This window comes from Conger conger, chromosome 18 (genome assembly GCF_963514075.1).
Source record: "Conger conger chromosome 18, fConCon1.1, whole genome shotgun sequence".
NCBI lineage: Eukaryota > Metazoa > Chordata > Actinopteri > Anguilliformes > Congridae > Conger > Conger conger.
In genome coordinates, this window is record NC_083777.1 from 4,720,732 (window position 1) to 4,747,406 (window position 26,675).

At 45.0% G+C, this 26,675-nt stretch overlaps 1 protein-coding gene across 2 annotated transcripts in view; it reads left to right on the top strand.

Moving 5' to 3' along the window:
• Nucleotides 1–26,675, top strand: part of macrod2 (mono-ADP ribosylhydrolase 2) — a 597,810-nt gene that overhangs the window by 116,228 nt on the left and 454,907 nt on the right. The gene's annotated exons all lie outside the window — the stretch shown is intronic.

The window sequence follows — 26,675 nt, forward strand, 5'->3', positions numbered from 1 at the left end:
GCACACAGGCTTTCGGGCCTGCTTCTGGGGGGTTATTTTCAGCTGTAGTACCCAGATTTAACACATTTAACTCATTGCTGTAACTTTCCTAAATGTGACCACAAACTTTTGGTATGTCAGATCTTATTTTTACATAATTTTTAAAATTATGGTTTTATTTGTTTTTATTATGAATTGAATAATTTTTATATTATTCTATAAGTTTAATAGGAATTTGAGTAAATATATTGTCATACCTAAGATATATTTTATTGCCATCAAGAATGGTAAATAATAAATAAGTTGATAAATAATGTTCAGATAGCTGTTGAATTCAGATATTTTAATAAAGTCAGTTTATTATGATATCCATAATATCATACCTATATTTATAAGAAAACATGTCAATACACATATAATTAAAAATCCAACTGAAGCATAAATGTTTTATTTAATCAGATTTGGGTGATGATTTCAACCTTGTTTAACTAAAGCACTCCTTAACTTAGTATTGTGACAAATTCTTAAAATGTATTTCCTGGAACTACAACTAGAAGGTTTGCATATCTTCAGCTCAATCAAGGCAAGAATGTTTGGTACAATGAGGACACGGTATTCTGTGTTCAGCACTGAGATCTGCTGCTAATCCTTTTGAAAGCTTTTCATTTTCCCGAGAATCTGCCTTCTGGTGTGTTTGCTCTCTCAAACGAACTGTTTTGTGAGAGAAGAAGCCTTTTCAAGATGAGACAAGGTTTGCCCAGACAAACTTGCGCTTTTAGCTGTTGAGATTTTTCTTTTTTTTAACTGTTCATGTCAGTATTCATGCATGTCTGTTTTGACTGAGATAGGAATGAATGGTTGTTTTTACAGATATTATGAACATAAATGTAATGTAAAGAAAAATCTACTTTTAGACTTCATATCCATAAATCTGGTAAAGATGAGCTATTCTAGGAAACCAAGAACTAGGCCATGCCAAGAAATGTATATAAAAAACCTTGCCTTGACTACATCCTTTGTGTGTGTGTGTGTGTGTGTGTGTGTGTGTGTGTGTGTGTGTGTGTGTGTGTGTGTGTGTGTGTGTGTTTGAAGCCTCACAGTTGTCTTGAATTTAAGAATCATATAAAACCAATACCCAGGGGAAGGGATCGTTCAATGTATTATGGTTTTGACATATAAAATAAAAAGTTGGTCACAAAAGTTTGTCAACAAAAAAGCATCGTCAGTCTAGTTTAAAAAAAAAATCGTATATATATATATATAAATCAAATAAATCTATTAATTATAATGGATAACATACGTGTATGTTAATTTCCCTATTGCGTGACGCTAACATAGGCTATGCCTGTTTCCCCCCGTGCAAGCGGAGAAAGCCGTGCTGTCACGTTCCCAAGCGCCTGTGGCTAAACGCGAATGGCTAAATTGCACATTGTAAATCGTAATTTGTGCCGAGCTGTGCTTTGTAGCCTAGCCGTCGGAGAGGAGGGGGCACAGTCACGCAGCTCTCCCCCACACGGGGGGTTGTGGTGGGGGCTACAGAATGCCATACTTCTAGTCCTGCTAGCCGCGGCCGTGTGTGTGAGCATCCCGGCTCGCCGGCGCTTAATTACCGCACACACCCTCCCTGCGTCCCCGGGGTGGAGAAATGTGCGCACGTAGGGAGAGGCGATTGATTTAGCCCCGGTTCGCTCCCCTCACTCCGACTTTTTTGACTCGGGGGAATTGACGTGCGCGCTTCGCATGAGATGCGTGTCTCTCGTACTCTTGCGTGCTCTCTTTTTCCCAAAACGACACTTTACCCTCTTACAACTTTTAATATAAAGTGTATTTCCTGTAAAATGCCCTTCTTATAAAATTAACGTGTATGTCCAATAATACATGTATTAATTAATAATTATTGATGTTAAACTTATTGAATTATGTCGGGAAAAAAATGTATATTCGAGTTTGTAAGCGTGAACATGACCAGAGAGCGTTATTCCGAGAAAGAAAAAACAACGCAAAAATGTGAGACATCTCTGAAATATGTAGACATCCGTTATATTTCACAAAGAAACTTTTTTTGTTGCTGTCTCTCTCTCTCTCTGGAAAGTGTAGAGGGGGCAAATAGGGGCTAAAGAATTTGGCATGACCATCTCTTGTGTCCCCGACAAAGACCGACAGTCTCTGTGGAAGCCGTGAGCCATCCATCCATCCCGTGTTTATTTCCTCTGAATGAAACTGACCAGTATGCGTGCCTGGGGCATTCGACACTGAGCACAATGAAGGCTCCACTATTCGGCCTAGGGAGTTTCAGTAAATGTAGTTATTGTACATCACGTCCGCACACTGAAAAAAAAAAAAAAAAAAGATACGCTGTAGACTAGTATCTGGGTTGTTTGTCCAAATTTAAACGAGATAAAATTGCACGAGACAAACTAACGGCCGTTTATTCGAGGCACTGAAGTGCAAATTGGTCGTTTATCTTCAAAAGGAAGATGTCTTGAAGAGGTTTGACACCATTTGGGAAGATCAATGGTTGTGCTAATTTGATTACTCAGCAATGAACAGGGGAAACAGCCGATATGAGTGTTTCTCTCATTATTATGTAAAAAGTTCCCTGTGTGTCCAATACACAAAGATATCCCAACTGGGACTGTAAAGGAGGAAAGAACAGAATGGTTTTCAGGCATGAAAATGAGATTTCAAAGAAGAAAAAAAAAAGCTCTGCGATAAGTTTTTTTTTTTTTTTAAATAGAAAAGCCTAAAATCCAATTAATGCTGGCAGTTTGGTGCCAGAACTCAAGCCTTTCTTTTGGGTACAGTATGGTGCTTATAGGCTTAGAATTACACAGAGAGAATCCTTTTTTTTTTAAATAGACATATAAGCTGATTTAATCCCCGCTATCTCAGTCTGAGCGGGGTGCCATTGTCTATGAGAGGCTTTTACTGGAGGGTAATTGCTGAAATAAAGAGATGTCTATGCACAAAAGAGCAGTGAATGCTAAGTTCATTGTGAGGCTGGTCTTCAGCTAAATACGTCTTGATACCTTGTTATTATTATTATTATTATTATTATTAGCATTATTATTATTGTTGTTTATTATTAGTTTCCAAGGTTCATGGTCTAATTGTTTTTTTCTCCATTATGTGAATGAATTGGCCTAGCTGAATTGCAGCACTGTTGGAAAAACAAAGAAGGCAGGCCGTCACCTGGCTCTTGTGTGGCGGTTTTGTTAACGCGTGCGACTTTATTCAAACGGCGAAACGCTGTTGCGAGCTTTTCTCTTTTGTGGCGGTACAGGCACGTGACGAAGCGCAGAAAGACAGAGAGAGAACGCTGACTGGAGGTGTTTGGGCTGTTTGTGGCGAGGCGCTATGGCGTGTGTGTTAATGGCGGAGGGAGGCCGCTGCGTGTGAGTGTGTGAGTGGTGAGTGTGTGTGTGTGTGTGTGTGTGAGTGAGTGTGTGTGTGAGTGTGTGTGAGTGTGTGTGTGAGTGTGAGTGTGAGTGTGTGTGAGTGTGTGTGAGTGTGAGTGTGTGTGAGTGTGTGTGTGTGAGTGTGTGTGCGAGTGTTTGAGCGACGCTCTTGGGACTTTTCCCCGAAGATGAAGCCTGTTTCTCCAGGGCAGTGTGCCCACTGATCACCAGTTCAGTCACATACTGCAGTCAGCACAGCCAGGCCAGAGCAGCCAGTTACATGCAGAGTAACACTGAGCATTACACCACTGCTACTCTCTATTGGTCTGCCTTCATTACAGTATGTATTTACACATACTCACATACACACATACTCGCATACACACATGCATACAAACATACTCACACACACACGTCACACATACATACAAACGTACTCACACACACACACTCACACATACACATGCACACACAAACATACTCACACACCCACACATTCACATGCACACAAACTGTCCCACACACACACACACACACACCGTAGGGGGATTTACACATACATACACACACACACACAAACACACATTCACACTCACACACACACACACACAGAACCATAAACATACGCACATACACACACCCTTTTCAGCACGTAGCTAAGTTTTCAGTTTTCTCTTGCGGTGGAGGGGGAGTGATCGACAGCACTGGTCTGTGAGAAAGGTGCACGGAGGAGAGGAGCGCTACGGTGATTCCAGCGAAACGCAGAGCGGACGGCCTCCCTCTCCGCTGCCTCTGCGCCGTGTAGAGCCAGCGCGGATGGGGGGGGGAACCTCCGAACAGTTAGGCTGTTAGCGCTCCGATCCCAGCGATTAACAAGCTGCTTCTTTACTGCCAGGGACCTCCGTCTGGAGACGCTCGCAGAGTGCGCCGCGTAAAAACCTTTCCCTTTTCACCCCTTTTCTCCCGCGCCTTTGATATCTCTCCAGCAAAAGCCCCGTGAAAGAATCGCGAGTTGCTGTTGCTGACATGCCTGTTTGGTTCTGTCCTATGGGTTCAGTGCCTGTGTGGAAGAACCATCTCAGAATACCAATAGTGACAACGCAACACCACCGGGCTCAATGCAAACAGCTGGGAATCTGCTGCTCTCTGCGGTTGAATAAATACGCAAGTCTTCATTCAGTGTTATTCCATTGGATGCCTGGTGGATTTTTTTTTTCCCCCTATAAAAATAAATCTACAAAGAAAAAGGTCTCCCTTAAAAGAAAAAGAGGAGAAAGACCATAAAACAACCTCTGAATCTCAAAATAGATAAATAAACAAAATAAAAAAGAAACACTTACCTGCTGAATCAAGAACCAAAAAAAGAAAAGCAAAATTAATCCGTCACACAAATGTTTCAGCCAAAGGAGTAAATCCAGTCAGAATGGAATAGAAATCTTCTCCAACAACTCCAAAAACCAGGGAAGCTGAGACTGAATGCCAGCTCTGAAGATGTTCACAGTTTTTTTTTTCTTTTCTGTAGCCTGTCGTAATAACCGTGGGCTGTGTGTATGTAGGTGAATGTGTGCGTGTGTGTTGTGTGTGTGTGTGTGTCCACACACTCCTCTGGTGCTAAGAAAAGCCGGGAAGGCAGAGCAGATCGCTAGCTCGGAGACTACTACAAGTGTGAGGTTAAATCTGCCTCTAGCCCTGCTTCAACAGAGAGCTGATGTCATCCGTAGGAGGGGCCTCTCTCTCTCTCTCTCTCTCTTTCTCTTTCTCACTCTCTCTCTCGCTCTCAGCTCTGTGAGGAGATGTCGCAGTGCGCACTGCGGCCACTAGAGGGAGTAAAATAAAGGGAGATTGCTGCGGCAGGCTTGGACGTGAATGGGGTTTAGCCTGTACTCACCCCTCGGTTCTGGCAGAGCGTGTGTCCACATATGGACACAAAGAGAGAGCCGGTGAGACCCCCCTCTCTGTCGCACCTCGTGCTCAGAATCCTTCCGGATCTTTCATTGAGGTGTTCAAATTTCAAAACTTGATTAGAAAATCCCCTCCTCCACCCCCCCCAAACCCTGACAGTGAGCTCACCCAAGCCACGCTGAGGATCCTGGGTGCTCCCTGCACCCCCCCCTGAAATGAGCGGACGATGGATCCTTCTGCTTCTCTGGCCTTCATGTATTGCAATTATCGCACTTATATATACATATTCTACTATTCGTAGTGTTAGATTTGCCCTAACTGTTTCATTGCTGCTTCTTGGTCAGTTTGTTATCTGATTGATCTACAAGGGTCCCCATTTTTAATCAATGTGGTCATTGCTAGCACTTGAAACTGTACTTCCCTCTAGGGTCTTTGAGCGCACTTGGTCCCTGGTTATGGGTATGTACTTTGTTGTACGTCGCTCTAGATAACAGCATCTGCCAAATGCCTGTACTGTAAATAGGCAATTCCAGCGTTATGGGTTTGGACACAAAATTACAAACAAAATCCCTCAGAATAAAAAAATTACTTGATAAAAAATGTTAATGTATATTATCATAGCACCCGCTTGGCTGTGGGAATGTGACACCATTGGGACAAATAGCATTGATTTCAATGGTAATGGGACTAATTCATCCATTTTTAAGCATTTTCCCGTTGTTAGTTTACTCTTTATCAGATTTCAAAATGGTCACAATCTACTGTTTGGGACATAATAAGTTTCATTGGGAAGTAAGTAAGTTTATGTTTTCATGCTCAGGTTGACATTACTGTGGAATTGGCCGAATGTATGTTGCTCTATGAAGCATATATTTCACATTCTTTTAAAAGCAATACCTGCACATATGAAAATCCCTGTTGCTGGTTCATTTTGGGAATAGTTATTTTGAATATAATGTAACGCTCTTCCCCCATCAGTGACCTGGTCCTCTCAAAGGACTGACACTGTGGAAGTGAAAGCCTACCTCGGGCTGATAAGGGGAGGGGGGTCGCTGAATACACATTCCCTGATACCAGGGCAGAAGGAGAAGTCCCTGTAGCTCCAGGGGGTTCCAGCCTTCCACTGCTCAACACAGGCCACCTTTGTTCAGTCAGTTTGGGCAGAGTGTTGATTCAAATAACTACTAATTTTAGCCCTGAACAATGGCAGAACACCACAAACTGCCCTAAGTGCAGCGCGTCAACGTTCCTCTCCCCCCGAACAGCGCTTCTGTTGTAAAGCTATCTCCGTTAAAAGGCAGAAAAAATTTCGCTAAGTCGCTTTACCCTTCTGAACTTTTCTTTGGCACAAAATGGTCGCCCGGCGTGGAACCCGAGTAGATGTTTTATAAGCGAAAATGTGAAAAAATGTCCTTCCTGACGTTTTAATTGAGAGACGGAGCCCCTCGCACAATCGCTGGTGTCAGAGTGAAAAACGGCTGGACCAGGTATTGTCTGTCACCTCCGCGTTTCTCAGACAAAGGAACGGCTCTTTATTTCGCCAGTGCTGCATCGGGCAGAGAGAAAGAGACGCTCTTCCACGTCGCCCCCTGACCCGTCCCTCCGCAGTGGGGGCATCTCCCGAAAAACTGCCCCCACCCTGACTTCACCTCCCGCTCCTCACCTACGCCCTGTCTGTCATCGTCCCGTAATCGACCCCCCCCCCCACCCTGACTGAGGGGTGGAGGCAGTTTGGGGTAGCAGTGTCTGGTTACTGTTATCTCAGGCCCTGAGAGGCCCAGCTATGAGGGATCATCTGTTGTTCGTTGCCGGTACTTGTCTTTTCCCGAGGATGCTGTTCATACTATCTGACCCATCTCGATGTGTTTTGACAACACACGGGCTTTTGAATGCTTCAGATTAGTCCCCTGCTCCCTCTGTGCCGGGGGAAAGGGAGCATAGCTAAGTTTATTAAGGCACTTGATTTTGTTAAGTGCGAACAAGAGTGCTTCTCTCCTGCTTTTCAGCAGCATAGCGCTACTCACAGACCGCTTACCTACAGCCATGCTCTGACACACGCATTTTTGTTCACTTTTTATTGTATTATTTCGGGGGGAGGGTGATTGTCAGCTTTCACAAACCATTCTTATGTAACGGGTAAATGGAGTGGAAGAATCCCTCTCTGTTAGGCTTGTTTTGAGATTTTATGATTCCATTAATAAACAATGACAATTCACTATTTACTTGCAGCTTTTTATCCAAGGCGACTTGGACAGTTGATTAGACTAAGCAGATAATCCCCCTGGGAACAATGGGGGGTTAAGGGCCTTGTTTAGGGGCCCAACAGTAACAGTAATGTGGATCTTATCGTGGCTGCACTGTGGTTTGAACCACCAACCTTCTGGGTTCGACTCATATACCTCAGCCACTAGGCTACAGGCTGCCTCAGGCTCATTATTTCTTGTTTTAGGACTACAACAGAACTCTGATTCTCCTGTTTTTGAGTCTTAATCGCTGCGTGATTGTTTGTGAACTGCAGCGATAGTTTTTGTCGGTTCCCGGCTGTGGTCCTTGGTTTACAGAGGTCAGGGCCTCTGTTAGAGGCAATAAAATGGCTAACAAGCTTGTTTCCCTCGTACAGACTCAGGTTTGGAGGAAATATGAGAACGATAACCTTTCAGCCCTAAACGCAGTTCTGTTTGGTCAGGGGAATCGGTGCATTCTGTCTCTATTTACAGTAAATCCTACGCATACTGTTCACTCACTGTTCACCTGATAGTTCTTTATTTATTGATTGTCCATTTCTCCAAAGGGTTTCAAATCCTTTGGCATATGAAATGAGATAAAAAAAATAAATCATTTGCTATTTAGCTGACACTTTTATCCAAAGCGACTTACAGTTGATTAGTAAACTAAGCAGGGGACAATCCCCCTTGGAGTTAAGGGCCGTTGGGTTAAGGGCCCAACAGCTGTGTGGATCTTACTGCGGTTACTCCAGGGCTTGAGCCACCAAACTTTCCTGGGTCCCTGTCATGTACCTTAGCCACCATGGTAAATATTGGGCAGTGCATTTAGAAAATGCTAATTCAATGAAAATGTAGGAAAACAGGTGAAGACCAATAATGAGTTTAAGGAGATATGTTCTGCCTCCTCCATTTTGAGCTCTGGAGCTGCCACTGTCCTGGCGGGACAAGAGGCCGCTGTGTCCGCTTAACGCCCTTCGCCACGCTGGCTGTCGGTCTGAAGGTTTGCTGACGCCGAACATCCAAGGGGGTTACCTCCCCGCGTCAGTTACCGGGGACTCCAGGAACCCGGCGGTAGACACAAAAGACCGAAAGAGGTCTCCAGCATCTGGAAAGGGGGACCATCGGTCAGCAGTCCTATGGAGCCTCGTGTTTGCGCACCAGCGCAAACAGCCTTCTCGGCTGTTTCTTTTATCCCCCTTGTCTCCCTTTGTTTTCGTTGGTTGTTTTTCTAAGTCTTCCCTTGTGTTGGGCCCTCTGTGGAGGGGACGGGGGAAGGGGAAGGGGGGGGGGGGTCCATCGCCGTGTCAAATCCGAGGACCCCCAGGGGTTAATGACCTGTGAGACAAAGCCCCACTGATCACATTATGTGGTCCGGGTTACTCAGTGACTCTGCCTAGATAAAAGCCCGGCTCTAAAAGAGTCGATGAGCGTGCAAAAACCTTGATTAGTCCCATTTCCCTCCCCCCAGTTCACTACAAAACTTTCCCCTCGTAATTAGCTCGGGGTTCCTGCTGTAAATCTCACCGCGCCGGGCTGACTACTGAGGTATCCCACAGCCTGTTAATCACATCATTCTTCCAGAGAGACGCTCAATTGTGCCATAAATTCAATTTAGGAAAAGGGGTTTTCTTAGATTGCGTTGTAATTATTTGCAGGTCTGGTTTTGTGGTAATTTACTGTAGTGATTAAAAGAAAGTGATTTATATATACTGTATATATATGTATATGTCTATACGCTCAGTGAGCACTTTATTAGGTAGAACTGTACACCAGGTTGTTAATGTAAATATTTAATCAGTCAATCATGTGATAGCAACTAAACTAAGACATCTTTATCATTAGGAGTCCCAAAAGGAATTAAACACATAAATGGATGCGTGCAAATATTATACAGCATGGATAACCCCATTTAGTAAAGAAGAAAGGAAAAAGTAAGGTTATTTATTTACTACGGTGTATAAAGTATCTTGTGATATATACACAAGAACAGTCCCAGATTTGGGGAAAATCCCAAGATGAGAAGCATTCCATCTGCTATTATAAGATATAGACTTGAAGGTTTAAGTAACTCTACATTGCATATTGCATGCACACACACACAGACATATTGTGCCGTATTTGCCCCTTCCTGATTTTTTTTATTACTGCATATTTGACACACTGACTGGTTTTAGGCTGAATGGTTTCAGGCAAAATGCTATATTTGGCAAAGGGAACCCGAGTCCACACAAAAGACATTTATTAAACTATTATTTCATGTAAAAAGTTATAAAACACCCAAACCACACCTGTGAAAAAGTAATTGCCCATTTATTAACTGGTTTCACCTCCTTTAGCAGCAATAATTGAAAATGTTATCCATTTTTCTTTGCAGAACATTTTAATTCAGACAAATTGGTATGTTTTCAACCATGAACTGCTGGTTTCAGGTCCTGCCTGAGGCATATCTACTGGGTTCAAATCAGGACTTTCACTAGGACACTCCAAAACCATTTCTAAGGCTATGGGACTCCACTAAAAAGGTCCACACTTCCCTGTCAGGGGCCAAAAAAGTACCTTTCAGTTCAATATTATTCTACGGTACACACCTTTACAGAGAGCAAGGGACACCATTTAACTCTTAATTAAACGTTACTCTGTAAACACTATGGCATGCCAAAGATAAAGTGAAAGACTTTTGTTGTCAGTTATCACAATATCACAACCATCTTAGAATTTTACTAGCTTGGATCAATTTTACTGGCTTGGATCAAATTTTGAGACTTGACATTGTATTAATGTGTAATTGTTTTGTGCTTTTGTATTATATTGAACATTATGTTGTCATCTCTGCTTGTTCCTCCCTTGGCCAGGGCTCCCTTGTAAAAGATATATGCATCTCAATTGTACTCACCTGGTTAAATAAAGGAGAAATAAATAAAAAATAGAAAAACGCAGGACAGGGAAACAGTGCTAGCAGGAGGCGATGGAGGCCCAGGAATCTGTGCACACCCGACTCCAGGGTGGCGAGCCGCAGGGTGTGCTTGGGTTTGCTGCTGCCTTGCGTTTGATTGGCCAATTAAAGGAGCTGATTACACGGCTCACTCGCACCTCCCACTTCCTCTGGGCTAAGCGAGTCGCTGACGGCGTTAACACAAAAACCGGGGGGCCTGCGAGAGCGTGTGAACACGCCCTGCGCAGCACTGACCCAGATGCAGCGCTGCCTGTGCCGAACGCAGCGGCCGAACGCAGGTAATCCTGGCGTTGTGACAGGAAGTACCTCCGCACACGCGTTTACCGTAAATATGTACGACCTGTATCTTTACCATGGAAGCAAAAGAAAAAAGCAGGAAGTAAATGGGGAGTAATGCGTTTTGGGGTGCATGGGTTATTCTGCGTAAAATAAAGTGGATTAGGGAATAAAACGAGATGAGGAGGAGAGACTTTGGGAGGTATGGTTTGTAATAATACCACATTGGAGTGAAATTGAAGGATAAACACCTGTTCGTTTTGAAAGGCAGGTATAAGTAAACACTTGGTAAACGCATCAGACATTTATGAAAATATTGATGATTCACTAAAGGGGAACTTTGTCTGGTTTTTTCAGTGACTCACCGCGTAGCACTATTTTTACACCACTTTTTTTCACAACTCACTAGGTAGAACTAAAACATATGTGATGAAACCATCTTGAAAGAATTCAATCTTGCGGAGATGTGGTTGACGAAGACATTCTGCCCTTGGAGTAGATTTCCCCTGGGTCCCTGCTACACATTCTCCACACAACATAAGTCCTTAGGGAACGTACGCACCGACCTCTCTTTCGACCTCCACCTGAAAAGGGCACTTGTGGTTTTTCTCTTTTTTTTTTCGTTCTCCATCATTGTTATTTTGTTTTTCGGAATGAAGCAGATGACCGTTCGGTCCTGTGGTTGAGGCGCGTGGATGAAACCAGGGAGCCATTTTAGCTACTAGTGCAGGCCTCTGCCCAGGTTCTGGACCATTAACACATTTCCCTGGTGTGAAATCCAGCTGCGACCAGCTTGAAATGAGCAGCTACCAGCTGTTTCAAAACATAGCTTGAGCTGGTTGACCCATGTTTAGTGGTCAACCAGCTACCAGCTTTTTCAAAAGGTAGCTTAAGCTGTTTTTTTTTTCAGCAGGGTTTATCGTCTTCAGTCACAATCGAATTTGGCGAATCAAAGCAGTCTCTTCTGCCCGGAGGACTTCAGCACACAAATGCCACGGAGCCCGATTGGTCAATGTTCTTACTTGTATAGCGAAAAAAAAAAAAAACCGAAACCACTTATTTGGGATCAGAGGCACATTTCTAAACGTTTTTCTTGTTATAATAAACCACCTTTTTACAGAGCCGAGGAGGTGTCTCTGTTCCCGACCGCACTGTGACACCCGCCTCAGGCCATCGTCTCCAGTATCGAATGTTACTCAGCGCTTTCAAAGCCCGCTCAAAAGGAAGAAGGAAGCGATGACAGGCCGCTGAAAAGGACAGCTCAGACCGGCCGTTTAGCGGCTGAAATGTTTACGGCGCTTTTCAAAAGGCCGACGTTTAGCCCCCCTGTCATTAGCGCGTATAAATCCCCCATTACACTTTCAGCGAGGGCTATGTCGGGCCGTTCGGGCGAAGGCTCTAATCGACGCTGACAGGATCGGACGAAACCGGAGTATGGGCTCCTTTATCGCGCGCTGTCACGGGCTAATAAGGAGTTATTTCGCCAACGCCCCCCTGGGGAACCCGCGCGAGGTGAGATGTGACATAGTGCTCCCTTGGTATGCGCGTCCGCCCCCACCTAGTCCTGCCGTTCCCCTTAACGTCCCGATTCCTAAACACGAGCTGCGCCCTTTCAGCTCTGTCAGAAGCCAAGACATAAACGCCAAATAACCGTCATTTTATACATATATTACTTTTAATCACGACAGTAAAATACCGCAAAACCATTTGGCAGATCTGCGAATAATTGCAACGCGATCTACGCTCAGGGGTGGCCTGTAGTGGTTAAGGTGCGTGACTGGGACCCGCAAGGTCGGTGGTTCGATCCCCGGTGTAGCCACAATAAGATCCGCACAGCCGTTGGGCCCTTAATTGCTCCAGGGGAGGATTGTCTCCTGCTTAGTCTAATCAACTGTCACCCTGGATAAGAGTGTCTGCTGAATGCCATTAATGTAATGTAAGAAAAGCTATTTTCCTAAAGTGACAGTGGAGGTACATTTTTGGATTTTTACTGAAAGTACAGTAATGTTCTCTTTGGGTACAAATGAGTACATTTTCCCTGTGCAAAAGGTATAAATTAGCTATGTATATCAGGCTAGGGGTACAGTTTTATGCAGCTATAGGGCACTACCCCAGCAACAATCATTCGTACCTTTTATGGACCTTTTCCTACCTTTATTTCTGAGAGTGCACTTCGATGCCCCTCATTACATCCTCATCAAAGGGGGGATTCAACACCTAACGATTCCATTACTTGTGGCTGTGCTGTATGGCAGGTAGAAACCAGCCAGTTTACAGGTTTAAAAGGTCAGGGATCTCACCACCACGGCAGCTTTTCAGAGCGTGTGAGGCGGGGGAGAGTGTTACCTCTTTGTCCAGACCACGGAGCTTGTTTGTTGGGTTGTCCGGGCTTTTGTTTTGCCCACCTCTGTCTTTTTGTTCTTCTCTTTGTTGGTTTTCCATTTCGTGCCCTCGGACCTCCAGCAAAGGACCCCACTCTGCGGAAATGGTGGGCGAATAGAAAACAAGAAAGAAAGGTGGCAAAAATTGAGCCCTTGACGTGATAGTTAGCCCCTATTTTTTTTTCCACCACAGGGGCCTGGGTCACTTCCTAAAGTCTTGTTGACTGGGACAGTGAGGTGCGGGCCTTTCGTGTGGGAACACGGTTTGCGTGCGGCTGCTTCAGTCACGCTCTGTTTCTGTGGGGTTTTTTGACAGTGAGTGGTTTGGGGTAAGTGGTACATAATGTAGTATCATTTTAAAATGTCAGTTGCCCTTCGAGGGTAGCTGTCGTTCGAACGACAGACAATGCACACCCAAGGTGTCTGTTTCTCTCACACTGAGGTCTGTTCTGCCTCTACAGTCGTCTCTGTCCACCGGTAGACTTACCTGATGAAAAAAACTGCTCAAGCTAGGTTTTAAAACAACTGGTAGCTGGTTGACCAGCTCTGGCAAGCTACCAGCACTAGCTGGTTGACCAACTCATACCCAGCTTTACCAGATTATGACCAGCTAAACCAGCTCAATATTTAAGGTGGCATAGCTGTGTTTTACAGCAGGATCCTCTATGTTTATATACACACCTCTCCCTCATTAGTCTAAAGGTCATCAATATATTTTTATCTCTATACATTTGCAGTCCTTTCCTTTCCCCCTCATCACCTACCCTCATCAAGGCCCCAAGGACACACACCGCTCGGGGGGGCGGGGGGGGGGGCAGGGGGGTGGGGCGGGGGGGGGAGCATAATGAGGGAAGAAGCTTTACCTGTGAATATGTCAATATGCATTTACTTCTGTGGCCCTGCGGTTTTTTCTGGGCTACGGCTAGTGGGAGGTCGTGGTTTGAATCTGTCACCGATTCCAGTTTTTGTAAGCGGCACCCTATTGACGGAGAGGGAGAGGGAGAGAGAGGGAGAGAGAGAGGGAGAGAGAGCCCTTGGAATAGGCTGCACTTAACCTCAGGGGATTAGCCGGCATGCCTACTTTGGCAGCACCAAAGACTGAACGTTTCAAACGCGTCAATTCAATGGGTTTTAGCTCCGGAGCACTCAAAATCCTTGAGATTTAAAACAGTGCTAACAGACGAGCTTTTCCTCTGCAAGTATCCCGACTGGTCAGGACCGGTGAAGTGTCCAGTGCTTATCGCCGTCTCTCTCTCTCTCTTTCTCTCTCTGTCTCCCTCTCTCTTTCTCCGTCTCTCTCTCTCCCTCCCTCTCTATCTCCCTCTCCCTCTGTCTCTCCCTCTCTCTATCTCCCTCTCCCTCTCTCTCTCCCTTTCTCTCTCTGTCTCTCTCTCTGTCTCCTCCTCTCTCTCTCTTTCTCTATCTCCCTCTCTCTATCTCTATCTCCCTCTCTCTCTCTGTCTCTCTCTCTCCCTCTCTCTCACTCCCTCTCTCTGTCTCCCTCTTTCTCTCTGTCTCTCTCTCTCTCTCTCTCCCCCTCTCTCTCTCTCTATCTCTTAATCTCCCCACCAAACATCCCCCTGAAGACACAAAGGGTTTTGAACTTCAGGTTGAAGAACGACAACTGTTTTCAAGTAGTTTAAATTGCGTTCATGTGAATAATTAAAAACTAGCTTAATGCACATTAATGCATATAAAATGTAAATATATACCATTTTATTTTTATTTTGTAGAAATGATGGTATTAATCAGTAATACTAAATACTGAATGTTCTAAATAAAATGGTTGGCAGTTCCTTTATTGGTAACTGCCGAGAAGATGATTACAAATTCCGAAAATGTGTGAATTGCTGCTAGCACACAAATCAAACAACCTACAACAGTTCAACAAGCTAATTTATTGAGCTGTTAATTAGCTACTGCAAGTTCATAGCAGCTGACTGCAGGCTACTCAACAGTTTAGACGGTTCATCAGTAAATTGAAACAAACAAAATGGTGGACTGGTAATCCTGACCAAGAAGAGAGCAGCAGTACAGCCTCATCCTGGCTAATAGGCATTTTATTTGCTATTGTATTTTTCTCAGTTGGAAGAAAGGATAAATTGGATTTTTGGCTTGGCCACTTGTTGGCATGTGCTTCCTGAACGTGGCAGGGAATGTATCAGTTGCCATTTTCCATTATAATGATGATAATTTTCCTTTGCTGCGTTTAAACGAAAGATTCCATTTAAAACTTTGAACGCAGTGAAGGAACATTCCCTGCATTTAAATCTGAGCTGTAAAACACACTTTCACTTGGCTTGTTTGTGGTATTTCTTCAATAGGAACATATTTTCTCAGTTATTCAGCATACTTTGTGTCCACAGTTGGTACATTGGGATGACAGTAGGCTACATAATAGTGTGTTCATACCACAATAACTTGATTGCTTCGTATTTTGTATCCAGAAACACTGCACTACATGAGGTATTGTTAGAATTGGCTGAATTATCAGAGGTGTTAAACATTCATATTCATCTGCATTAGATTATTTCTTAAAATTGTTAACATTTGCTGAAATTAGTTATTTTCTTTGAAAGACGCTGTTTAAGATTTTTTTTGATGGCTGTTTAAAATTAAATGGCAATTAATTTGTATCACGTTCTTAATTGCGTTCTTCATCTTGGGTTTTTATAATGTTATAAATCATCTGACAGTGTTGTTTCTTCTATCCTGCTAGATGTTACGAGAAAAGAAAGGAGGCAGTAAATATATTTGTTCTTGTTTTTAGCTTTCATGTCGGGCCCCGTGCTCCTCGGTGCTCAGCTGGATCCAAATGAAATGTCTCGGAAATGTTTCTCAAAGCACAGCTGTATAATTCAAATTCCCAGCATGGCTGTGAGACTGATCATTATGCGGTTTGTTTTTTCTTCTCAAACCCCCCGAATAGTTTGATCTCTGTTTTTCGGCGGTGGGAAGACGGGACGGGGTATTCTTTTACACCCGGCCTGCGCGCTCTGTCGGAGCGGAGTCGCAGTGTTGACTTAAACTCTCGGATAACATCCTCCGTGTTTGTCTTGGCTCCGCTCGTGTCTCTGCTCCGACGAGAGCCGGCAACTGACACAACACCGCGCTGGCAGGTGGGGCTCCGCCGTGCCGCGTGTCGTAATCTGCAGCGACTCGCCTCCCAGAGAATACGGGACAGGCGTGTTTTGTGCTGCCTGTTATAACTTTCAAACAAGAGACTATTGTCTCAGTTCACTGGCTGTTTCTACAGTATGTGGAAATTACTTCTCTCTCTCTGCCTCTCTCTCTCTGTTTCTCTCTCTCTCTCTCCCTTGTATAGCAGTAGACAGGGGACTCATTCCAATCACTTTTTTTCCCCCTCTTTCTTTTCCTGGCTCCTTCTACTACTCCTCGCTCCGCCCATCAGGAGAGACGAGATGAAGAGACTAAAAAAAGAAGTGAAGAGCAAATCGAGAAAATTAGAATTAGGTAAATGGAATGTCCTTGCTCCTCCAAGCTTCAGTTCAAAGCCATGTCAGAGTTACAGATGTTTCTCATGTTTTCTTGCTCAAAGGTCAGATTCGGAATTCCTTCTACTTCTAGCTCCTAGAGGGAACATTTAACGGGTTGGAATGTTCTTACAGATGGTGGACCTCGATCGATTTCTGGGTAAGGAGCAAGAAAAAGAAAAAAATAAATAATTTGATAAGAGCCCAGGGTGGTGTGTCTCATTCTTATGCTCTGTTTTCACTGGATTCACAGGGAGGGAGGGGGCTCGGGTGTGTGTGTTTTGCTGTTTTGCATTCGGCCCCCCCCCCCCCCCCCCCGCCCCCCATCATCACAATGATTAACTTCAAAGCCCTCAATCGGGTCTGGTGTCTAGAAGGAGGAGAAGGCTTTATCAGCTGGATCCTTTGTGCTGCCGCACTCATCACTCATTGTACCGGCATCCATTTTGCGAATAACATCACCTACCCCGATCCCTTGGGGAGAAAGAGGAAGTGATGTCACAGGAGGGCGGGACCTTAATCGACTTCGCGCATCTGCGCGAGGAACGCGGGCCAGGTGCGACCCCACACCTGCCCGTGCTTTTCCGCCGCCGCTAATTGGAGCGCGATACCCGGCTAATGAATATCCTGTGAGTCTTTGTGGGGGCAGGACAAGAGCGCCTCAGCTGGGATTTCATCCCCCCGAGGGGGTTCTTCCCTGGCTTTGTTTGGAGATGTGCCACTTGTTGTAAATTTGTCTCAAGGATCCGCTATTGAGTGCCTGAGCTGAAAGTGGGTCTGCGCGTCCGTGTGTGTATCCGAGGCTGTGATTGTACATATAATACATCCGAGTGGGTATGCAGGGTGTACGTTTGCACACATACCCCGCGGGGTAGACACTGACGTAGCTTCGAAACTGAAGTTTGTAGGAGCAAGGACATTCCATTTGCCTAATTCACGTTTTCTCGATTTCCCGCTTCTGTTCCTGGCCTCTCCCGACGGGTGCAGCTCGGAGAGTGGGAAACGGAGCTGGGAAAAGGAAAAAAGAGGAGAAAAGTAAGTGATTGGAATGAGCTGCCTGTGTGTTGGGCCTCTCTACACTTAGCGGCAGGGGGGAGCGAGGCAAATGGAAGAGAGGAAAACAAAACGCCACACCGCTCTGCCGCTGGGACCGAGTTCTGTTAGCGCTTATTTGGGACCGGTAGTTCAGTCTGGCAGGCATTCAGTTGTACCGACGTAGGCAATGCTGTTACAACTCTCCGTAAACGAATAACGGGCAACGAATAAAAGCCCCCCGGTCCTAAAAACACTGCGGCTGAAGAGGCTGAGCACTGCGCGCGGGATTAGTGCTCAAACCCTGTTCCGTCCCCGCCTGCTTCCTCTGAGCCATTCCTCAAAGCAACGGGAGAGAGGTCGTCTTTATCCGGCTTTTACTGCTGCCAAACAAGGTGTTAGCCATGGCACAGCTCTCCCTCCGGGGACTGTGTTGGCGTTCTGAGAGGATTAGGCTACAATTAGCCTGGAGATACACTGGGACACTGTCAATCAATCGATCAATTAACCTTTATTTACAGGGCAGCCTTTCGCCGAGTGGCTGAGGTACATGACTGGGGCCCGGAAGGTTGGTGGTTCAAGCGGTGTAGCCATGATATGATCTGCAAAGCTGTTGGGCCCTTGAGCGAGGCCCTTAACCCCTCATTGCTCTAGAGGAGATTGTCCTCTGCTTGGTCTAATCAAATGAAAGTCGCTTTGTATAAAAGCGTCAGCTAAACAACACATTTATTATTATTATTTATTAATTTATTTAATTTATTAATGTATTCATTTATTTCTCGAAGGACATTGAGGGAATGAGTCCTCATTTAGAATGGTGCTGAGAAATGCAATCAAAACAACAATAATAAAGGTAAAATAATTGAACATAATTGAAATATATATATTGAAATACATAATTGAACACAATTGAAAATAAAATATTGGTGTATTACCATTATTACATTACATTACGTGGCATTTAGCAGACGCTCTTATCCAGAGCGACGTACAACAAAGTATTATTATTAGTAATTATTATTACCACTGTAATAATTATTTAAAATAAAACAAAAATTATAAGTTCACATGACAGTCCATTGTAACTAAAGTTGAGATCAGCGACCTCAAATGACCAAGAGTCAAAACAGTGTCAAGGTTCAATTCCTTGTGTAATGTAACTAACTGTAACCGAATCGCAGTTAAAATAAACAACAGATGGATGGGGATATCATTCACACGACACACCTGACAGAGGCGGGTCTTTTTCACTTTCACGTTACGCTTTTCAGGAGTGAAAAAATAAGTTAGACCTGCTCTATTTCATTATTTAATTGCATCAATCAAGAAATAAACTGTGCAAAAGTTTCGGCTTTCTTCAGCGCATCAACACAATTCAAGTCAAGTCTACAGTCTACACTCTCAACAATTACTGACTGCAATGTCACACAAGTGTAAAAAATCAACCGATCAAATTGACAAATCATTATCGGTCTGTGAGTTTAAGTGAGTAGTTAAGTTCGGAAACAATCCTTAATACTAATATCAGTTATCTCATAGCATGATAGTCTTCCTATCCAGACATTCTAAACGTGGCATTTTCAGAAAAACAAACAGGATGAAATAAAAAAGAAACAAGTGAAAACAGGAGAACAGGAGTGGGGAAAAAGCAGCCGGCACAGATGCCTAAACGCGCGGAGCGGATTCTTTCCCGTCGGAAAGGCGCAGAGAGGCCCCCCCTCCCCCCCACGGGCCCCGGGGACTGCGCTAACCGCGCTGTGTTTGTGTAAACCAGGGCAGGTGTGCAGCCGCTGAGACGGCCGCGGGACTGTAAGCGCTAATTTAGCGGAAAACGGAGGGAAAACAGATGAGGAGTCTGCGCCCGCCGCTGCAGCACCAGGCCCGGGGCCCGGATCTCCCCCCGGCTGCCTCCACCTGCGCCCGTAATCCCTCCAGGATCCAGCCGCTCCGAGCAGGTGATCGGGTTTCATCCGACCGGAACGCTGCAGTTACGGAGCAGGGGGAGAAAGGCGCTGTTTTTGCAGATGTCCCCGTCCGGTCCTGGAGAAGCGTGGGGCATCCTGGTGTTTAGTTCTCACCTTCGGATCAGCGACCGGGTCGACCCTGTGGCTGTCCAGGTCCAGGGTTAGAGACCCCAGCACACCCTGCGGCTCTCCAGGACCAGGAGTGAGGACCTCAGCACACCCTGTGGCTCTCCAGGACCAGGGTTAGAGACCCCAGCACACCCTGCGGCTCTCCAGGACCAGGAGTGAGGACCCCAGCACACCCTGCGGCTCTCCAGGACCAGGAGTGAGGACCTCAGCACACCCTGCGGCTCTCCAGGTCCAGGGTTAGAGACCCCAGCACACCCTGCGGCTCTCCAGGACCAGGAGTGAGGACCTCAGCACACCCTGCGGCTCTCCAGGTCCAGGGTTAGAGACCCCAGCACACCCTGCGGCTCTCCAGGACCAGGAGTGAGGACCCCAGCACACCCTGCGGCTCTCCAGGACCAGGAGTGAGGACCCCAGCACACCCTGCGGCTCTCCAGGACCAGGGGTGAGGACCCCAGCACACCCTGTGGCTCTCCAGGACCAGGAGTGAGGACCCCAGCTCACCCTGCAGTTCTCCAGGACCAGGAGTGAGGACCCCAGCTCACCCTGCAGTTCTCCAGGACCAGGAGTGAGGACCCCAGCACACCCTGTGGCTCTCCAGGACCTGGGCTGGGGAACCCAGCAGACCCTGTGGCTCTCCAGGACCAGGGTTGGGGAAGTCAGCTATTCAGTATTAGCTGATGTACATTTGGTTGCTCAGTTCCAGTTTGTCTAAGTTGTTATGGACAAGTGGAAACATGCCTCTTCACGAAGGTTGCTGTGCATAGCAAGTACCTTAAAGTGGGGAGAATGTGTAGCGTGCTCCCAACGCATGCATTGCAGTACAGCGATGGGGGAACTGCCCCTCCCAATGTGGTTGGGTCGAAGTTGTACTTTTGTGCTTCTGGGTGCATATCTCTGTACAGATCTGTTTTGTTGGAAGCGTATACAAGCACTTGATGTACTGTGGTCAGCTCTCCGTGTGAACATTTAGAAACGTCATCCGATAATTATGCAAAAAGATACGTCATATCCCATGGGAAATTGTTTTACAAACAGCTCAGAAAAATAGCAGTTAGACCCTAAAAGATGCATTCTTCCACCAAACTTGCAGTTGTTTCATATGAATCAGTATGGAACACAAATCGAAAGCTCCTGGATGATATGAAACACAAGAAAGAATTGTGTGGGCCTTTAAAGTGTGCACTTTAACCCTCCTATTATTTATGATTTTGACCGCTTTTATGTTTAGGGTCAAATTGACCCCAACAGATAAAATAAATGCAAAATTATTGCAAAAGATTTTGACAATTTGTGTGTTGCCTTCTTATTGTCTCCCAAATGACTAGCCTTTTGTCCATAAATATTTGTCAGAAACATCTAATTTTGGAACCTGAGGTACAGGAAGTGAAAGTTTGGCACCTGTATGGGAAAGCATCACCAGAATCATCCACAAACAAATCATCTGAGATAAAAAATAAAAATATATTTTATACAGTTACAGAGGGTCAAAATAAGCCCATACAACACATGCAAAGTTAGCACAGGACTTCTGAAAACAAAACATTATGTTTACAGCATGTTTGCTATTTAATCCCACCAAAATAGAACATTTAAGAAATCCTACAGTATGAAGATGGAAAAAGGGTTAACTGGTCATGCAGTGAATGGGGTCAAATTGACCCCAAACATAACAGGAGGGGTGAGCAGTGTGCCGGGTTTACTGTGCTGTTAAGTTGAGTTTTCTGTTTGGAATTTTATTGTTTGAGTCAGGCCCCATTTATTTATTATCTTATGTTAAACTGTTAAACAAGAGCTTCGCAATAATTTCTTAGTGAGCAGTTGAATGGATGTAGGTGTGAAGAGGAAAGCTTGTTTGAATCAATGGAAAATGTTTGTGACATTTGTACTGGTGATGTTTCTTCCTATTGTAAATGAAATGGCACGTTCTCGTGCTTGTATTTTTAAAGCTACTATGTTAGAAAGCTAATGTTGTGTTTATCAGATGTTAACTGTCAGGCTGAGATCAAGCCGTGTCTAACATGCTTTGACACGGAGGGAATAGTCTTCAGCTGCGCCGTCCATCTTAATGAAGAATTTCTCCCTGTGTTTAAAAACAGAAATAAACCACTGCTTTACATGTGGGTTCCTCCGATCCGTGTTCGTGTTATTGTACACATCACTCTATATTTGCCTGCCGCCTTTATTGGATTTTATTGGAAAATAAATACCGAGAGAGGAGCCATTTTGTGGTAGATGCTCAGAAGGAGCGTGTATGAAGCTTTTAGGACGCGTGTGAAACTGAACGCACCGTGTGTTTTGGGTTTTTAATGGGAGTGCTGCCTCCCCAATGAAGAATGTCATACAGCAGCTTTGGCAGAGATAGCACTAGCGTAGCTTTCTGATCAAAGCCACATAATGACTTCCACATTAAATCTGTCGACTGGAACAAAAGTTTCTATAGAACATACTCAGTTCACCACTATGTAACATGGATGAGACTGAACACATTTTTAGGCCTTTTCACACAGTATTGCAACTCATCATCACAATGCACTCTTATGGACGAATCTACCGGTCACAAACCATTGCTACCATTTTCTGGTGCAAACAGGAAGTTGCTATGCAGCGATTGGCCCTTTAAAGTGATGTCACTCGGAGGTTGGGGCTTAAGGGCTGGTGCTTGTCTCACCACTGTACTGTGAGCCCTGTCTCTCCACACACTGTATGCGAATGGCACATCAAAGCAGTGTTAAAACACAGCCCGCTGTATGCAAATGGAACATCAAAGCAGTGTTAAAAGGCTTTTTGCATCCATTCTGTTCAAGTACCAGAGGTGCACTGTGGGAAGAGCATGTCTGATTGTACCTAAAAATATACAGAGCTTAAATGCCAAGAGTCAGGAGTTTTGAGAAGTGCAGTACTTTCAAATGATTATCTCCACAAACAAGGCCCATTTAGGGAAAACCTCTCTGTCACAGGGAGAAAGCAAAAATGAATACGGCATTAATCCCAAATGTGTGAGTGCATGCATGTGAGCGTGCATGCGTGTGTGCGTGCATGTGAGCGTGCATGTGTGTGTGCGTGCATGTGAGCGTGCATGTGTGTGAGTGCGTGTGTGCGTGCATGCGTGTGTGAGTACATGCGTGTGTGTGTGTCTGTGTGCATGTGCTTGTGTGTTTGTATGTGTGTGCGTGTGTTTGTGTGTTTGAGTGTTGATGGATCAAAAGTAATTGGACAGTTGGCTTCTCAGCTGCTTCTAATTAGTCATCAGGTGTATTCAATGACAGTCAAGGCAGCCGTTATGAGGTTGAGAAATAAGAAAGAAACATTCAGAGACATAGACCGAACAGGAGACCTTAATCCCCCTCAATGGATGAAGAACATGAAGAACTGCGACTTTTATTTGAACGCCTATCACCTAATTAGGTCTACTGCAGTAGTTTTGGGAGTGTGTGATGCATGTGAAATTATGAACCAATCGATCAAGCCCACTTTACATCCTTTTACAAAACATTGTCATTTCTGGAAAGGCAGTAATGGCCTTTGTTTCTATGGTGATAACTGTGGCATTGACAGGACAATGCAGGGTTTCGAGGGAAAGTGTAGGCAGAAACAACTGTTATCTTTTTTAAACAGCTGACACCCCACCCCATTATGATTTGGCACTAACTCTAAATTTCTTGTGGCATCATTCACCACTTCCTGTGGGATCATTCACCACTTCCTGTGAGATCATTTGCCACTCCCTGTGTGATCATTCACCACTTCCTGTGGGATAGTTCACCACTTCCTCTGGGGTCCACTGTAGTGTTGTGAGGTAAAAACCTTGCGGCCCCCTGCTGGATGCATGGCTGCTCTTTCTAATGATGTTCCCTCAGTCATGAGCAACACTGTCTGCAGGTCATCGCCGGTCAATGCCTCTGTCCAGAGGCATTCCAGATCTTCATTGGGGAAGACCCAGAGCAGGGCACTGGAGTGCATCTTTATCTCTCCAAACATAAATCCAATATCATGTGAGCGATACACATTACTCATAACACTGCAGACCATCTGGGTGCAGTGTTATGAGTAATCATTTTGGATACTACTGTGTGGAATGTTCTTGGATTTGTTTCTGTCAGAGGTGAAAGTCCAGGGGTCAGACAGTAAAAGTCCTGCCATGTGTTTCTTCCACCCGTGAGCAAATCCAGGTGATTGGAGGAAAATACTACTTTCTAAAGCTGGATTTTCCACCACTGGTTTATATGCATCCATGATTTTCTTTCTGCTCTGCTTTTCTCTGATCAGTAGTGCTGGAGATCATTGACCACTACAATGGACAGCAGACCGATTTCAAAGACCTGTTCAATGCAAAACATAGCTTGAGCTGGTCAAACCATGTCAAGCTGGGAGCTGGTCTGAGCTGGTCAACCAGCTAAACCATGTTGAGCTGGGAGCTGGTCTGAACTGGTCAACCAGCTAAACCATGTTGAGTATGGAGCTGGTCTGAACTGGTCAACCAGCTAAACCATGTTGAGCTGGGAGCTGGTCTGAACTGGTCAGCCAGGGACCAGCTGTTTCAAAACCTAGCTGGAGCAGTTTTCTTTCAGCACGGCCTCTACAGAAAACTGTGATCTGACGCTGAAACCGAGCAGCTCGCATTAGTGAAGCTGGCTCCCTCCGTCACATTTCTTATTCAAACTGTACGTAAATTGTGGCACGGAGCAGCACTGGACTCGGACACATCCCGGTGTCTGCTAAACCTCTCTCGCCACTGCCGTCGCCTGCATACCGCTGCACTGGAACGCTGAGCCATTTTCCTCCTCCGATATTAACTTCCCACAGTCCCCTGCCAACCCCACTTCTCTTTGAACAGGGCATTTTTTCCGCTGGGCCGTGTCGGTTCCCGGCCCGGCAGTTGGGTGTAATTAAGAGGATAAACCCCTCCCCCCAGTCAGCGTTGGTTTGGGAGCTGGCACTCGTGCTAATCTCCGCCTTCTCTGAAGCACTGTTTCGCCCGCTCTGACTGAGCGCGGCACCTCTTTGAAGTGCCGTACGCGTCGCGCAGAACGGATAAGTGTTGTCGGACGGATTCCACCCGGGCGACGCCCCTGAATCTGGGGTGTCAGGCAGACCGGGGCGTTTTTCCACCGGTGGTGCTGTCCTATCCCCTGCGTGTGCGGGCCGCGGCTGACTCCTGTTATGTTTGGAGTCAATTTGACCCCATTCAGTGCTTGACATCCCTTAAAGACCACTTAACCTTTTTTTAAATCTTGAGACTGTATGATTTCTTTTATTTTATATTTTGGTGTGATTAAATAGCAAACATGCAATAAACATAATGCTATGTTTTTGGAAGTCCTTTACCAATTTTGCATGTGCTTATTTTGACCCTCTGTAACTGTATAAAATGTCAGAAATTATACAATCATTTGTATTTTTCATCTCGGATTTCTGGTGGCACTTTCCAATACAGGTGCCAAACTTTCACTTCCTGTACCTCAGGAACTAAAATGAGATGTTTCTGACAAATCTTTCGTATTTATGGATAAAAGCCTAGTCATTTGGGAAACAATTGCAATAATTTTATATAATTTCAGCTGTTGGGGTCAATTTGATGGCAAACATAGAAGCGGTCATAAACTCTGAACATAACGGGGGAGTTAAACTATCGGCGGTTCTGTACAAGATGGCGGACAGGACGTCAGAGCTCTCGAGACACCGTATGAGACGGACTATAATGCCTTTCTTCACAGGTTTTCTCGTGACCGTCAGCTCAGGGACTGCCTTTTTTAACAGAAAGCCCCGAGGTGTTCTGGTCAATCAGAAACAGAATGGCTTCACGCTTCAGTCATATACAATCACATGCGGACCTTAAATAAATATCATGTGGTACTACAGCTGCTTTTATGGAAGTCTTTCTGATACACTCTCAGAAATTGAAGGTACGAAAAGTGCTTGAAAACCTACAAATGCTTGTTGCTGGGGCGGTACCCTATCGGTACATAAAATAGCACCCCTAGCCAGCAATATACAATTAATTTGTTTTAATTTCTTTTTTTTGCTTTTAAAAATGCTCTTATTTGTACCCAAAGAGAACATTACTGTATATTCAGGGTACATTTGGGAAATGTGATCCTACGCTGTCACTTTCTTTCTGAGAGCGTGCTGCAGTCAGGATAGCGCACCGTCGGATGCATTCCGGTCTGCTGCCAGGTCCGGCAGCCTCCTTATTTGTTTGGCATTTGGCTAAGCCGCCTCATTGGCCTCGTTTTTGCGTGCGCATGTTCCAAACCCCTGTCCACAGGTCCCTCAATTATGTAAAATAAGGCATGGAAAGTGAACCAGGAATTTGCCTGCCACGGCTTCTGCCAATCGGTCCTGAATTTCACTTGAAAATGTCCAGCTCAAATGTCACAACTGCTCCCAGGCCCCAGAGTCAGACAGCAGGGAGGAGAGGTGAAGGCAACATTCTCCTTTCTCTCCCTACAAGAGAGAGCCCTGAGCGTGAGTTTATGTTCTGCATCTGGACCGAACCGGGCCCAAACCAATCCCTATGGAGCCACAGTCCTTGTGCCGCCAACCAAAATAACTCTAGTAAGTCTAGTAGAAATAAATAAATGATTAACTAAAAAGACTGCCGTTAGTACAGTACACAACCAATAATTTTAGCTATTATTTTCTCTGAAATCATTAAATAAATTATATGAACATATGAGATTCACAAATATTTTTAGTGTCTTACAAACAAAGCAATTGGTTCACAATTAAAAATAATTGGTTCACATACAGTATATGCTTTTGCGCTCATAAACAAATCTCTCCCGAACAGACAAATGTACTTCTACATTTTAATTCCTCGACGTGTTATTATTCCTGAGGAGGTTTGCCAGTGTATGGGCATTAATTTGCCAATGACTCAGTGTGCTCTCACACATCTTCGTGTGGAATAGCTTGCATTCATTTGTGGATCTTTCAGACATT